Source organism: Ictidomys tridecemlineatus, chromosome 2 (genome assembly GCF_052094955.1).
Source record: "Ictidomys tridecemlineatus isolate mIctTri1 chromosome 2, mIctTri1.hap1, whole genome shotgun sequence".
NCBI lineage: Eukaryota > Metazoa > Chordata > Mammalia > Rodentia > Sciuridae > Ictidomys > Ictidomys tridecemlineatus.
The window spans coordinates 91768218-91781392 of record NC_135478.1 but is presented as its reverse complement, the minus strand read 5'-3'; positions in this window follow the sequence as shown (position 1 = coordinate 91781392).

The window sequence follows — 13175 nt, the reverse complement described above, 5'->3', positions numbered from 1 at the left end:
CGAGGGCATTTATTTCCCAGAGAGCTGTTCCAGGATAATCACATAAAAACACTAGGCGTCCAGGGAACAGCCTGTCGAGCACAGGGTGGCTGTGTGAGGCCCCAAGGAAAGAGGGGAAATTGGAGTGCTCATTACCAGAGACACCCTGTTCCTTCACTGTGCCCTTTCCCACCACATCCAACCACCAGAAGATCTAGCCAGCTTCGGCACTTAATACCTTAAAATCTGAGCTCCTTCCTCCAGCTTCTTCCATCTCATCCAGGCTGCCATTGCTGCTCATCCACATATCTGCCGTCACCTGCCCCCAGACTCTGGTTACTCTTGATCCTCCTAAAGCCAATTCTGTAACAGCAGCCAGAAAAATCAATAACCAACACATCGTCACGTCCCTTCTCTGGTTGTATTAGTTTCCTACTGCTGCTGTAACAAGTGATCACAAATCTAATGGCTCAACACAACACCAATTTATTCCCTTAAGCCTTCTGGAAGTCAGAAGTCCAACATGAATTGGCAAGGGCTAAAATTAAGGTGATGGCAGGGCTGGCTCCTTTTGGAGGCTCTAAAAGGAAAACTCAGTTCCTTACCTTGCTCACCTTCTAGCAGATGCCAGTGGTCCTTGGCTTGTGGCCCCTTCCTGTATCTTCAAAGCACACCACTCCAGTCTCTGTTTCCATCATCCCACCTCCTTTTCTGTCTACCTCTTGCATGGACACTTGTGATGACATTAAGCCCAGGATAATCTCCACATCTTGAGATCCTTCACAGCTGCAAAGCCCTTTTTCCATATAAGATCACGTAGTCACAAATTCTAGGGAATAGGACATGGATAGCACAAGACCATCATTTAGCCTGCTGTACTTTGGAAGCCCCACCCAAGCTCCTTACCTGGGAAGATCTGTCTGATCTAAGCCTTTTACTATGTCCCCAAACCATAGTCTCCTTCCTTTGTCCCTCTCTTATGCAGGTGCCCTCATTACCCTCATTTTTCTTTCCACAGGTCAAGTTCATTATTATCTCAAGGCCTTGACGTGTATGATTCCCTGTGCCTGTAATGTTCTTTCCCCAGATTGTTATAGTATTGACTGGGTGTTTATGTTTATGGTCCCCCTAAAACTCATATGTTGAAGCCTAATTCCGAAAGGCAGATTATTAGTAGGTAAGGCCCTTGGGTGGTGAATAGGTCATGAGGGTAGAACCTCATGAGGGAGATTTAGATCCTTATAAAAGAGGTCCCAGGAACCCTCATCCCTTCTATCACATAAGCATCTAGCAAGAAGGTACCCCTGTGGGGGCTGGGGAGTGGCTCAAGCAGTAGTGCGCTCAGTCTGGCATGCGTGTGGCCCGGGTTCGATCCCCAGCACCACATACAAAGATGTTGTGTCCGCCGAAAACTAAAAAAAAAAAAAAAAAAAAAAGAAGGTACCCCTGTGAATCAGGAAGCAGGTCCTGACCAAACTCTGCTGCATCTTGGCCTTAAAAACTGGAGCTGGGTGCAGTGGCACATACCTGTAATCCCAGTGGCTCTGGAGGCTGAGACAGGAGGATCACAGGTTCAAAGCCAGCCTCAGCAACAGCAAGGTGCTAAGCAACTCAGTGAGACCCTGTCTCTAAATAAAACACAAAATAGGGCTGAGGATGTGGTTCGGTGGTCGAGTGCCCCTGAGTTCAATCCCTTGTACCCCACCTCAAAACAACAACAACAACAACAACAAACAGTTGGCTTCTTCCCTTCTAGAGGTTGGCTCAGCAGTCACCCTCTCAGACAGGCCTTTCCCTGGTGAATCCATCTCACTGATTCTCCCTCTGGCCTCCTCTCTCTCATCACCTCAGTTTACTTCGTGTCAACATAAGTCCTTTTTGTTACCTGCCTTTAACATTTTTGTTTATCAGGATGTGAACATGAGAGAAAAACTCTCCCTTGCCTTGTTCATTACTGTCTCCCCAGTGACTGGTACACTGATCTCTTGATCAGTGCTCAGTGGGTGGATGGAAGGAAGGGTGGATGTATGGGTTTATGTGTGCGTGAGTAGACGAATGGAAGGATAGATAAGTGGCAGGGAGGGTGGATGGATGGATGAGTGAGCAGGTGGATGGATGGCAGTATGTGTGTATGTACATGTGGGTGAACAGCCGGACGGCTGGCTTAGACTTCCAATTTGGTCTCTGAGTTCAAGTGTCTGGGACTCAGAATCAGGATGAAGTAGGACAGAAATGCAGGATCATGCAACAGTTGAGAGCTTCGTGCATGTCAGGTCTCCTGTTATTAATCCCTACATGCAATTCATCATATATTTATTTTGTTTTCTTTTTATTTATTTATTTATTTATTTTGAGAGAGAGAGAGAGAGAGAGAGAATTTTTTTAACATTTATTTTTTTAGTTTTTCGGCAGACATAACATCTTATTTTTTTTGTATGTGGTGCTGAGGATCGAACCCAGGCTGCACGCATGCCAGGCGAGCGCACTACTGCTTGAGCCACATCCTCAGCCCTAAACATTTATTTTTTAGTTGTACACAATACCTTTATTTTTTGTTTATTTTTTTTATGTGGTGCTGAGGATCGAACCCAGGGCCTCGCACATGCTAGGCAAGAACTCTAATGCTGAGGCCACAACCCCAACCCATTAATTTGATTTTTTTTTTTTTTAAGTACTGGAAATCCAACCCAGGGCCCTTATGCCTGATAGACACCCAACTATACCCTCATCCCTCTGTAAAAAAAAATTCCAGGGTTTTAAATTCCAAGATCTAGACTGGCCTCAAACTTGGGATCCTCTTGCCTCAGTCTCCTGAGTAGCTGGGATTACAGGTGTGTACTGCTATTCCCAGTCAATTCAAATTTATTAAATGCTCACTGTGCCAAGCCTGATAGAAGTGATTGATTCACATATTATTCAATCTGAGTAGCATGTATCAAATGAATGTTGAATGATGAGTGTGAACTTATCATTCAATGCAATATACATTTTATCAAGCATCTACTGGATGTCACTGTCCCCAGTCAATGCCTGGGTATATAGTAGCTCAATAAAGTCTGAATGAATGAGTGCCCCTGAGGAGTCCCTGGTCTTCCTGCTGAAATGCCTGTAAATAAATAACTCTCACATGCAAAGATAAAGGCTATAATGTGGGTGTGTTCAGAGTACAGAGGGCCCCTTATCACCTTGTACTGCCAGGTACCTTTCTCAGAAACTTATCTTTTCTCCTGGAAACAGCTCTTTGAAGGTGAGGTTCTACCAGTCCCTTTCATTTGCTTGGCCATCCCCTGGCACCTCTGCCTGTGTAGCTCAATCTCCATCAAGGTCTGGGCTCTGAGTACTGCCACTTTCCTCTCACCTGGCAAGAGGGCAGCAGCTAAGGTCTATACCTGATGCTGCTGGTGGTAAGGCTGCAGCCCAGTAGGCTGCCCACCCTCTATTTGGCCTGACTTTTCCAGGTATCAAATAAAGAATTTGAGGCAAGCATGGTGGTGCATGCCTGTAATCCTAGCTACTCAGGGACCTGAAGTATGAAGATCTCAAGATGGAGGCAACCTTGGCAAATTTGTGAGACCCTGTTTCAAAAGGACTAGGGATAGCTCAGTGGATGTAGCTCATGCATTTGCCTAGCTTGTGCAAGGCCCTGGGTTTGAGCCCCAGTACTGGGGATTGGTGGGGAATGGATTTTTTACTCTTCTTCCTTGTTTAAACCACTTGCCTGGATTTTATAATAGGAAATTAATTCTTTTTTAAAGTATAGAGGTAGTGAGCCAGGCGTGGTGGTGCACGGCCTGTAATCCCAGCAGCTCAAGAGGCTGAGGCAGGAGGATCACAAATTCAAAATTCAAAGCCAGCCTCAGCAACTTATTGAAGCTCTAAGCAACTCAGGGAGACCCTGTCTTTACATAAAATATAAAAAGGGCTGGAGATGTGGCTCAGTGGTTAAGCGCCCCTGGGCACAAAGCTTTGGGGGGGGGGCATACTTCCCTCCCCTCTGATGGCCTCCTATAGATATGCTAGGCCAAGTATTTTACCACTGACCTACACCCTTATCCCTTTTGTCTTCTTTTTTCTTTTATTTTGTGCCCTGGGGATTGAACCTAGATCTGGTGCCGGGGTCAAATCTGACCTTTTGGGGTTTTTGTTTTCCATAGCTGGAGTTGGAACCAAGGGTCTTGTGCCTGGCAGGAAGCTCCTAGGCCACTCTCCCCGATCCTTAGCCCCTTTTTGATTGTTTTTGTGGTGCTGGGGACTTGTGCATGCTAGGCAAGACTCCACCAACTGACTGAGCTACCTCTCCAGTCCTCTTTTTGTTCTTTTTACAGGAGACTTCATTACGTAGGCATGATGAATCAAATCCCTGGCCCTTGGTGATCAACTTAACCTTCAGTCCCTCACCCCTCTCTCCTTCCAGGTTGTGGGAGTGGGGCTAAAAGTCCCCACCCTGCCCTGAAAGCCTTCCTGGGTCTTTTTTTTTTTTTTAATTAAAGAACATTTTTATTTATTTATTTATTTATTAAGAGAGAGTGAGAGAGGAAAGAGAGAATTTTTAATATTTATTTTTTATTTTATTTTAATTTTTTTTAAAGAGAGAGTGAGAGAGGAGAGAGAGTGAGAGAGGGTGAGAGAGAGAATTTTTTTTTAATATTTATTTTTTAGTTCTCGGCGGACACAACATCTTTGTTGGTATGTGGTGCTGAGGATCGAACCCGGGCCACACGCATGCCAGGTAAGCGCGCTACCGCTTGAGCCACATTCCCCAGCCCCTGGGTCTTTTCTTAACCAGCCCCCATCCTGAAGCTACTTAGGAATGGTCAGCCTCCAGCCAACTCATCAGCATATAAAAAGACAACCACTTTGGAGATTCCAAGGATTTAAGAAGTCTTATGCCAGGAAACTGTGATGAAGAACATATATTTAAAACATCACAAGCACTAAGCTTAAACATTAGGATATAAACATATGTATGGTTTAAAAAAATAATAATTCACTGTGATCACCAACAGCTTAATATTGCGGGCTGGGGATGTGGCTCAAGCGGTAACGCGCTCGCCTGGCATGCCTGGGTTCGATCTTCAGCACCACATACAAACAAAGATATTGTGTCTGCCAAAAACTAAAAAATAAATATTAAAATTCTCTCTCTCTCTCTTGAAACTTGCAAAATAATGAACCCAAATAAACCTTTAAAAAAATTGTTAAAATAGTAAATTTATTATATATATATTTTGTCATACACACACACACACACACACACACACACACACACACACACACACAAACAACAGTGGTCCCTTTAGTAGCACAAATACTAAAATTGGAATGACACAAACAAGAGAGCAGGGCCCTTGAGAAAGGACTATGGGCAAATTTGTGGAGCATTCCTTATTAAGCCACCCCTTCCAAAGCCCCTTGCCCCTGGGAACCCGGGGCCTTGTTCTTTAACCCTGAGCTACACCCCCAGTACCACTGTAGCAGTACCAGCATCTTTCTTTGAAATTGTCCATGGCCCCACCCTAGTCTCCTCCTGCTAACCCCTGGAAACTGCTGCCATGCTGAGTTTTGTTATTTACCTCTTATTGATTGTCCCCTTGTTTTTGTTTGGTGCTGCAGATGCAACCCAGGAGCTTGTGCATGCTAAGTATGTGCTCTCATACAGGGCCACACCCCCAGCACTTGCTTTTTCATAGTTTATTTTGTCCATTTGCTTGTTCTTTTTAAATTTTGTTCATTTATTTCTTTTTTGTGGTGCTAGGGATGAAACACAAGCACAAGCGTCCCACCACCCAGCTTCACCACAGCCCTGCTTTCCTTTTTTTATTTAAATGTTTATTTCTTAGTTATAGGTGGACACAATATCTTTATTTTATTTTCATGTGGTGCTGAGGATCGAACCCAGTGCCTCATGCATGCTAGGCGAACACTCTACCTCTAAGCTACAAGCCCAGCCTCTATTGTCTTCCTTTTTCAAAAATGTACTTATTTGGGGGTGGTAGGGATTGAATCCAGACCTTCATACTAAGCCGGTGCTTTACCTCTGAGCTATACCCACTCAGCCGTATTTCTTTTTCTTTTTCTTTTATTTTATTTATTTTGCTTGTTGATGGATATTTATTTATTTATTTATAGTTGTAGATGAGCATAACATCTTTATTTTTATTTATTTATTTTCATGTGGTGCTGAGAATCAAACCCAGGGCCCCACGCATGCAAAGCAAGCATTCCACCACTGAGCTACAACCCCAGCCCTTTATTTATTTACTTATTTAAATATTTATTTTTTTTGTTTTAGGTGGACACAATATCTTTATTTTTATGTTGTGCTGAGGATCAAACCCCGTGCCCCGCACATGCCAGGCCAGCTCGCTACCACTCAAGCCACATCCCCAGCCCTTTATTTATTCTTTTAATATCTATTTTTAAGTTATAATTAGACACAATACCTTTATTTTATTCATTTATTTTATGTGGTGCTGAGGATTAGACCCAGGGCCTTGCACATGCTAGGCAAGCTCTCTGCCACTGAGCCACAACCTCAGCCCAAGCCCTATTTCTTATTTGGTAAAATTGTGTATATTCAGGGTGTGCAATGTACATATACATTGTGTACTGATTACTCTGGTCTCATGGATGAACACATCTATCACCCCCAATAGTTACCATTTTACACTGGGCTGTTTTTGAACTGCTACAAAACTGACAATGTTCTTTTTTTTTTTTTTTTTTTTAAGAGAGAGTGAGAGAGAGAGAATTTTAATATTCATTTTTCAGTTATTGGCGGACACAACCTCTTTGTTTTATATGTGGTACTGGGGATCGAACCCGGGCCGCAAGCATGCCAGGCGAGCGCGCTACCGCTTGAGCCACATCCCCAGCCCCACTGGCAATGTTCTTTAAGCTGTTGGTGATCACAATTAATTATTATTTTTTAAACCATACATACCATTACAGTGTGAATGTGATATTAGACCAAAATCCTATGTCAGAGTACAATATCTAATGTGATAATATTCGGACATTTAGGAAGTGATTAAATCATGAGGATTTTGTCCTCATGAAGGGGGTTGGTGCCTTTATAAAAGAGGCTGGGTAGCTGGGCATGGTGGTGCATGCCTATAATCCTAGGGGCTTGGAAGGCTGAGGCAGGAGGATCCAGACTTCAAACCCAGCCTCAGCAATGGCAAAGCACTAAGCAATTCAGTAAGACCCTGTCTCTTAATAAAATACAAAAAAGGGCTGGGGATGTGGCTCAGTGGTCAAGGGCCCCTGAGTTCAATTCCTGGTACCAAAAACAAATAAAATAAAATAGTCTGGGTGAGGGAGGACTAACTAGACCACTTCCAACCATGAAGACATAGCAACAGGGTGCCATCTGAGCCATCACCAAAGACCCAAGCTGATGATGCATTCATCCTGGACGTTCCAGCCCCTAGAACTGAGAGAGAGAAATTTCTGTCATGTATGATTCAGTTCCAAATGGACTTCTGCAACCTGACCTCCCCTCCACCCCATTATTAGGGATTGAACCCAGAGGTGCTTAACCACTAAATTACAATACCTGTACTTTTTATTTATATTTTTTGTGGTGCTGGGGATTGAACCCAGAGCCTTGTGCATGCGAGACAAGCACTCTACCTGAGCTATATCCCCAGATGTATTTTTTTTGAGACAGGGTCTCACTAATTTGCTGAGGCTGGCTTTGAACTATCACTCCTCCTACCTCAGCCTCCAGAGATGCACCACCTTGCCCAGCTGCAACTTGACTTTTTGTTCAAGATTTTTGGTCAAGTCACCCATGTGGATGCCTTCGCACCAGTTGCAGTTTCTGCTCATACCTTCAGGCGAGCTCTCCTGGCCACTTGTTCCAGGACCTCTGGGAGGATGACCAGTTCTATGGACTTTGGCCAACCTGCCACAGTCAGTGTTAAATGCCTCTTAACTATGGCTGGGGCTCCTCTGCCGGCTGAAGTGTGAAGTACTAAGGGGCCTAGCAGATTTACCCAGTGGATCCTGAAGTAGGAGGCAGTTCACACATCTTGGAGTAAACCTTTGACCAGGAACCAATGCATAAATTCTCCCCCTTTTCCTCCTTAGGTGCCACCATAGGTATAGCCTGCTGCCTCAGTACCTTCCTGTTGCTTTACTCTCCTTCCCTGGCACTACACTCCGGACACTTTTGATTGGGACTATTTTTCTGAGGATTCCATGCTTAAGAAATACCCAACAATTTGTGCACTCTGCTTTTTATGAGCATTTAAGCTGTTTCCTTTTTTTTTTTTTTTTACACAATGCCTTTATTTTATTTATTTTTATGTGGTGCTGAGGATCGAACCCAGTGCCTGTTTCATGTTTTTGATATTTGCAAAGGATACTACTAGGACCAGCCTCCTTGTCCATGCTTCCCAATGTCTTGCGTCTCCTCTAGAGTGTTCTTAGCAGTCTAACTGCTAGATCCTAGGTGACACGCATCTTCAGCTTTACTGGATATGGCCCAGGTAGTTCCCAAAGTGCCTACTTGTTTTTCCAGTCTCACTCCTGACCCCTCCCTCAGCTCACTGTACTCTGGTTACATGGGCAACCAATCACAAGGCCTCTGCATTTGTTATTTGTCTCTGCTAAGGGCATTTTCCCAAGAGCAGTCTAGCTAAACTCTTCTCTTCCCTCTTAGCCAGGTCTCCTTGAACAGTTTTCCCTATCTTCCCTGCCAGCTGCAGACCACATAACCTCCTCCTATATTATGGACCTCAAAGTATCATATACTGCCGGGGATGGTAGTGCATGCCTGTAATCGCAGACCTTTGGGAAGCTGAGACAGAATTGCAAGTTTGAGACTAGCCTGGGTAACTTAACAAGGCCCTGTCTCAAAATAAAAAATAAAAAGGGCTGGGAAATAGTTCAGTGGTAAAGCGCCCCTGAGTTCAATCACCAGTGACAAAAAAAAAAAAAAAAAAAGAAAAGAAAAAGAAAAAAAGTATCAAAAAGTATCATCTACTACTTCTGCTGGGGATGTAGCTCAGTGGTACAGAACTCACCTAGCATACGGGAGGTCTTGGGTTTGATACCTAGGACCATGCCCCCCCAAAATCCATGTATACTACTCCATTGTGATACTTAGCGGTTGCAATGTTCCATCTGTGCAACTGTTGGAACAATATCTCTCTTCACCAAATTGTATTCCCTAAAAGCAATGGCTTCTATGTTTGCTTCAGCTCACTGCTCAATCTGCAGTACCCAACACTGTGCCTGGCATGCATAGTGGGCAATTGACACGAGTCTACTAGCTGTTCTGTTCACTCTTCCTTGAATTCATTGTGTAACTTCCAGCATTTTGTGGGTATTTATTTACTTTTTGATGCATTATATGTAATAGTGGGATTCATTATGCCCATATTTGAACATACACAGAACAATCTGTCAAATATTCCAGGATTTTTTTTTTTTTTTTTTGTACCAGGGATTGAACTCAGGGACACTCAACCACTGAGCTACATCCCCAGCCCTTTTTTTTTTTTTTTTTTTTTAAAGAGAGAGTGAGAGAAGAGAGAGAGAGAGAGAATTTTTTAATATTTATTATTTTTTAGTTCTCGGCAGACACAACATTTTTGTTGGTATGTGGTGCTGAGGATCGAACCCGGGCCGCATGCATGCCAGGCGAGCGCGCTACCGCTTGAGCCACATCCCCAGCCCCCCAGCCCTATTTTTTTTTTTTTATTGTTGGCTGTTCAAAACATTACATAGTTCTTGATATATCATATTTCACATTTTGATTCAAGTGGGTTATGAACTCCCATTTTTACCCCGTATACAGCTTGCAGAATCACATCAGTTACACTTCCATTGATTTACATATTGACATACTCATGTCTGTTGTATTCTGCTGCTTTTCCTATCCTCTACTATCCCACCCAGCCCTATTTTGTATTTTATTAAAGACACGGTCTCACTGAGTTGCTTAGCGCCTCACCATTGCCGAAACTGGCTTTGAACTCGGGATCATACTGTCTCAGCCTCCCAATCTACTGGGATTACAGGCGTGTGCCACTGTGCCCGGCTCCTCCCAGCATGTTTTAATATTACTTAGTATCTACTGGGGCCAAGATGGTCTCTTTCTTGTGGGCTTACAGATTCACATCAATAAACACTGAGCTTGCTAAAGCATAGCATATTTAAGTGCTTAGCAACTGTTTAACTCAGAGGTCCCCTCTAGACTATTACTATACTAACAATGGTGTGTTTGTTGAGCACTTATTATATGCCAGGAACTCTGCTAAATGCTTTACATTTGCCCTCTCACACATTCTCATATCCTACCTAGGAAGTTCTCTTGTTACCTCCGTTTCACAGGTAAGAAAACTAAGCCTCAAGAAGGTGAGGTCAGTCATTCCAGGCTGCATAGAGGAAGTAAATGGTGCAGACAGGCCTTCTCAGCCAGAGCTCCTGATTTGTACCACTTATCATCATGCTACATTTCTTCTGTCCCAATTATACTAATTTCAGTTAATCCAGAGACTAAAGAGTCTAAAGGTTATTGTTGTTATTATTAATTAATTAATTAATTTGCAATACTGGGGATTGAACTCAGGGCTCCTCACGTGTGAGGTAAGTGCTCTACCACTGAGCTGCACCCCCACCCCTATGTTTTGGACACAGGGTCTTGAAAAGTTGCCCACGTTGACCTCACACTTGTAATCCTCCTGTCTCAGCCTTCTAAATAGCTAGAACTAAAGGCATGTGCCACTGCACCTGGTGATACTGAGTTCTTTATTAAAAAAAATATATTTTTTTAGTTATAAGTGAACACAATATCTTTATTTTATTTTTATGTGGTGCTGAGGATTGAACCCAGTGCCTCACGTGTGCTAGACAAGTGCTCTGCCACTGAGCTACAACCCCAGCCCCTGATACTGAGTTGTTTTTTTTTTTTTTTTTTTTTTAAAGAAAGAGTGAGAGAGAGAATTTTTTAATATTTTTTTTTTAGTTTTCAGCGGACACAACATCTTTGTATGTGGTGCTGAGGATCGAACCCAGGCTGCACGCATGCCAGGTGAGTGCATTACAACTTGAGCCACGTCCCGTCCCCAGCCCCTGAGTTCTTAATCATAATATTGTCATAGATAATCAACGATGTCTATCATTGCTGGGCACTTATCAATTCTATTCATTTTATTCCAAAAATATTTACTGACAACCTATAATGTTCCAAGCTCTGGTTTGGGGGATGGGAATTGGAGATAAACAAAACAATATAATCCCTGCTTTGTGCAGTTGACATCCTAGTAGAAAAAGAATTAAAAAAAGTAAAGTACATAAATGATTGATGGCGATAGGCACAGTGTGCACACCTGTAATCCCAGCTCTTTGGGAGTGAGGCAGGAAGATTGCAGGTTTGAGGCCAGCCTGGGCAATTTAGGGAGAACTTGTCCCAAAATAAAAAAGTCAGAAAAAAAAAATTAGGGCTGGAGATGTAGGCCAGTAGTACAATCCCCAGAACCAAAAAAAGAAAAGAGAATATAACCACTGCTTCAGGGAAAAGGAGGGCAGGAAAAGGAACCAAGGTGCATGACAACTATAGTTTCCAAAGTCTAATTCTCCCTGCAGCAAGGCCCCCAGTCTGCCCTAGCTGGCCCTGCTTCTTGCTCCTTTAGCCCTCTGTCTCTAGCTCTCAGGCCACAGGTAGGGAGACCCCAGGGGTCCAGTGATTAATTCCAGGCCTGGCCCTAGGGATGCCTTTGCCATATGCCAATAGTGTGCCCTCTCCTCTCCCACTCAGTACTTGTAGGCTGGGGGTCCTGGTGGAGGATGCAGGGTGTAAGTGTACAGGTTTCAACTGGAGGTGAGGATATTTGGTCCTTTGCCTCCAGGTGGCCTGGTAGCTCAATTTCTGCCCAACTGATTTCATGATCCATAGAGACAGTATGTGGAACATCCTGGGCTGTGGAGCTAGATAGGTGTATAGCATCATTCCTCTTCTCTACACATTAACATTAGTCTTTTGTACTTCAAGAGTGCCTCCAAGAATATTTGTATCTTCTTCAAAGAGGTACAATTTAAGGTTTAGTTGAAAAGAAACTTAGTTTGGCATTAGAGGAATTTACTCATTCATTCAATAATTTTTTTTTTTTAGTAGTTTCAGGAGGCAGGTCCTAAGGGCTGAAGACAGTAATAAGATAGAGGAGGTCAATATTCTCAGGGACTTTGCCTTTTAACAACAGATGTTGGTGGTGAACACAGGTTCCCAGAGAGAAGTTTACTGTGAGGAGAAACGGCAAGAACTTGCCAGCTCTCCATTTATTTGCAGGACGTGGTGTCAGAGATTTCTTAGGGCTAGAGAGAAGAGCCAGGGTCCTCATTCAAGACATTTCATCCTCACCGGGGAGGGGAAGCCCTTATTTCTGCCAGGAAGAGGTGCTGCCAGGTGAAGAGGAGGGGTTTCCTACTAAGGCTGCTCTGTGTATGAATCAAGGTCACGCTTCATGTAGAACTGGCTAACTAACGTCATTGAGAGAAGGGTTAAAGAGCCACTGACATCATCTGCAAAGGGCATTATAATATGGTTAAGCCATGAAAAAGAAAATCTTCAACACTGTGACTTTTAGATTTGTGCAAGGGTGAGCAGTTTGGTGAAGGAGCTATCCTGCGGGGTGCTGGGCCACCATTCAACAAGGGTTTTTATTTTTTTTATTTTTTATTTTTTTTAAAATATTTATTTATTAGTTATTGGTGGACACAACATCTTTGTTTGTATGTGGTGCTGGAGGATCGAACCCGGGCCGCACGCATGCCAGGCGAGCGCGCTACCGCTTGAGCCACAGCCCCAGCCCCTCAACAAGGGTTTTTAGAGTAAGTACACAGTGATGTTGTGTGATGTAGAAGATGCAGAGAAAGGGAAGGTGGAGTCCCTGCCCTCCCAGAGATCCCTGTTTAGTGAGAACACAGATGAGAATATACGTCTGTATATACAGTCAGCTCTCCCTATATGCAGGTTCAGCATCTGAGGATGGAATTTTTTTTTTTTTAGTGGTTCTGGGGATAGAACCCAGGACCCCCCACATCCCCCACCACTGTCCTATATCCCCATCCCTAGAAACATCACAAAAATCTCCATCTGGGGCTGGAGTTGTGGTTCAGTGGTAGAGTGCCTGCCTAGCACATGTGAGGCACTGGGTTCCATCCCCAGTGCTACATTAAAATAAAAA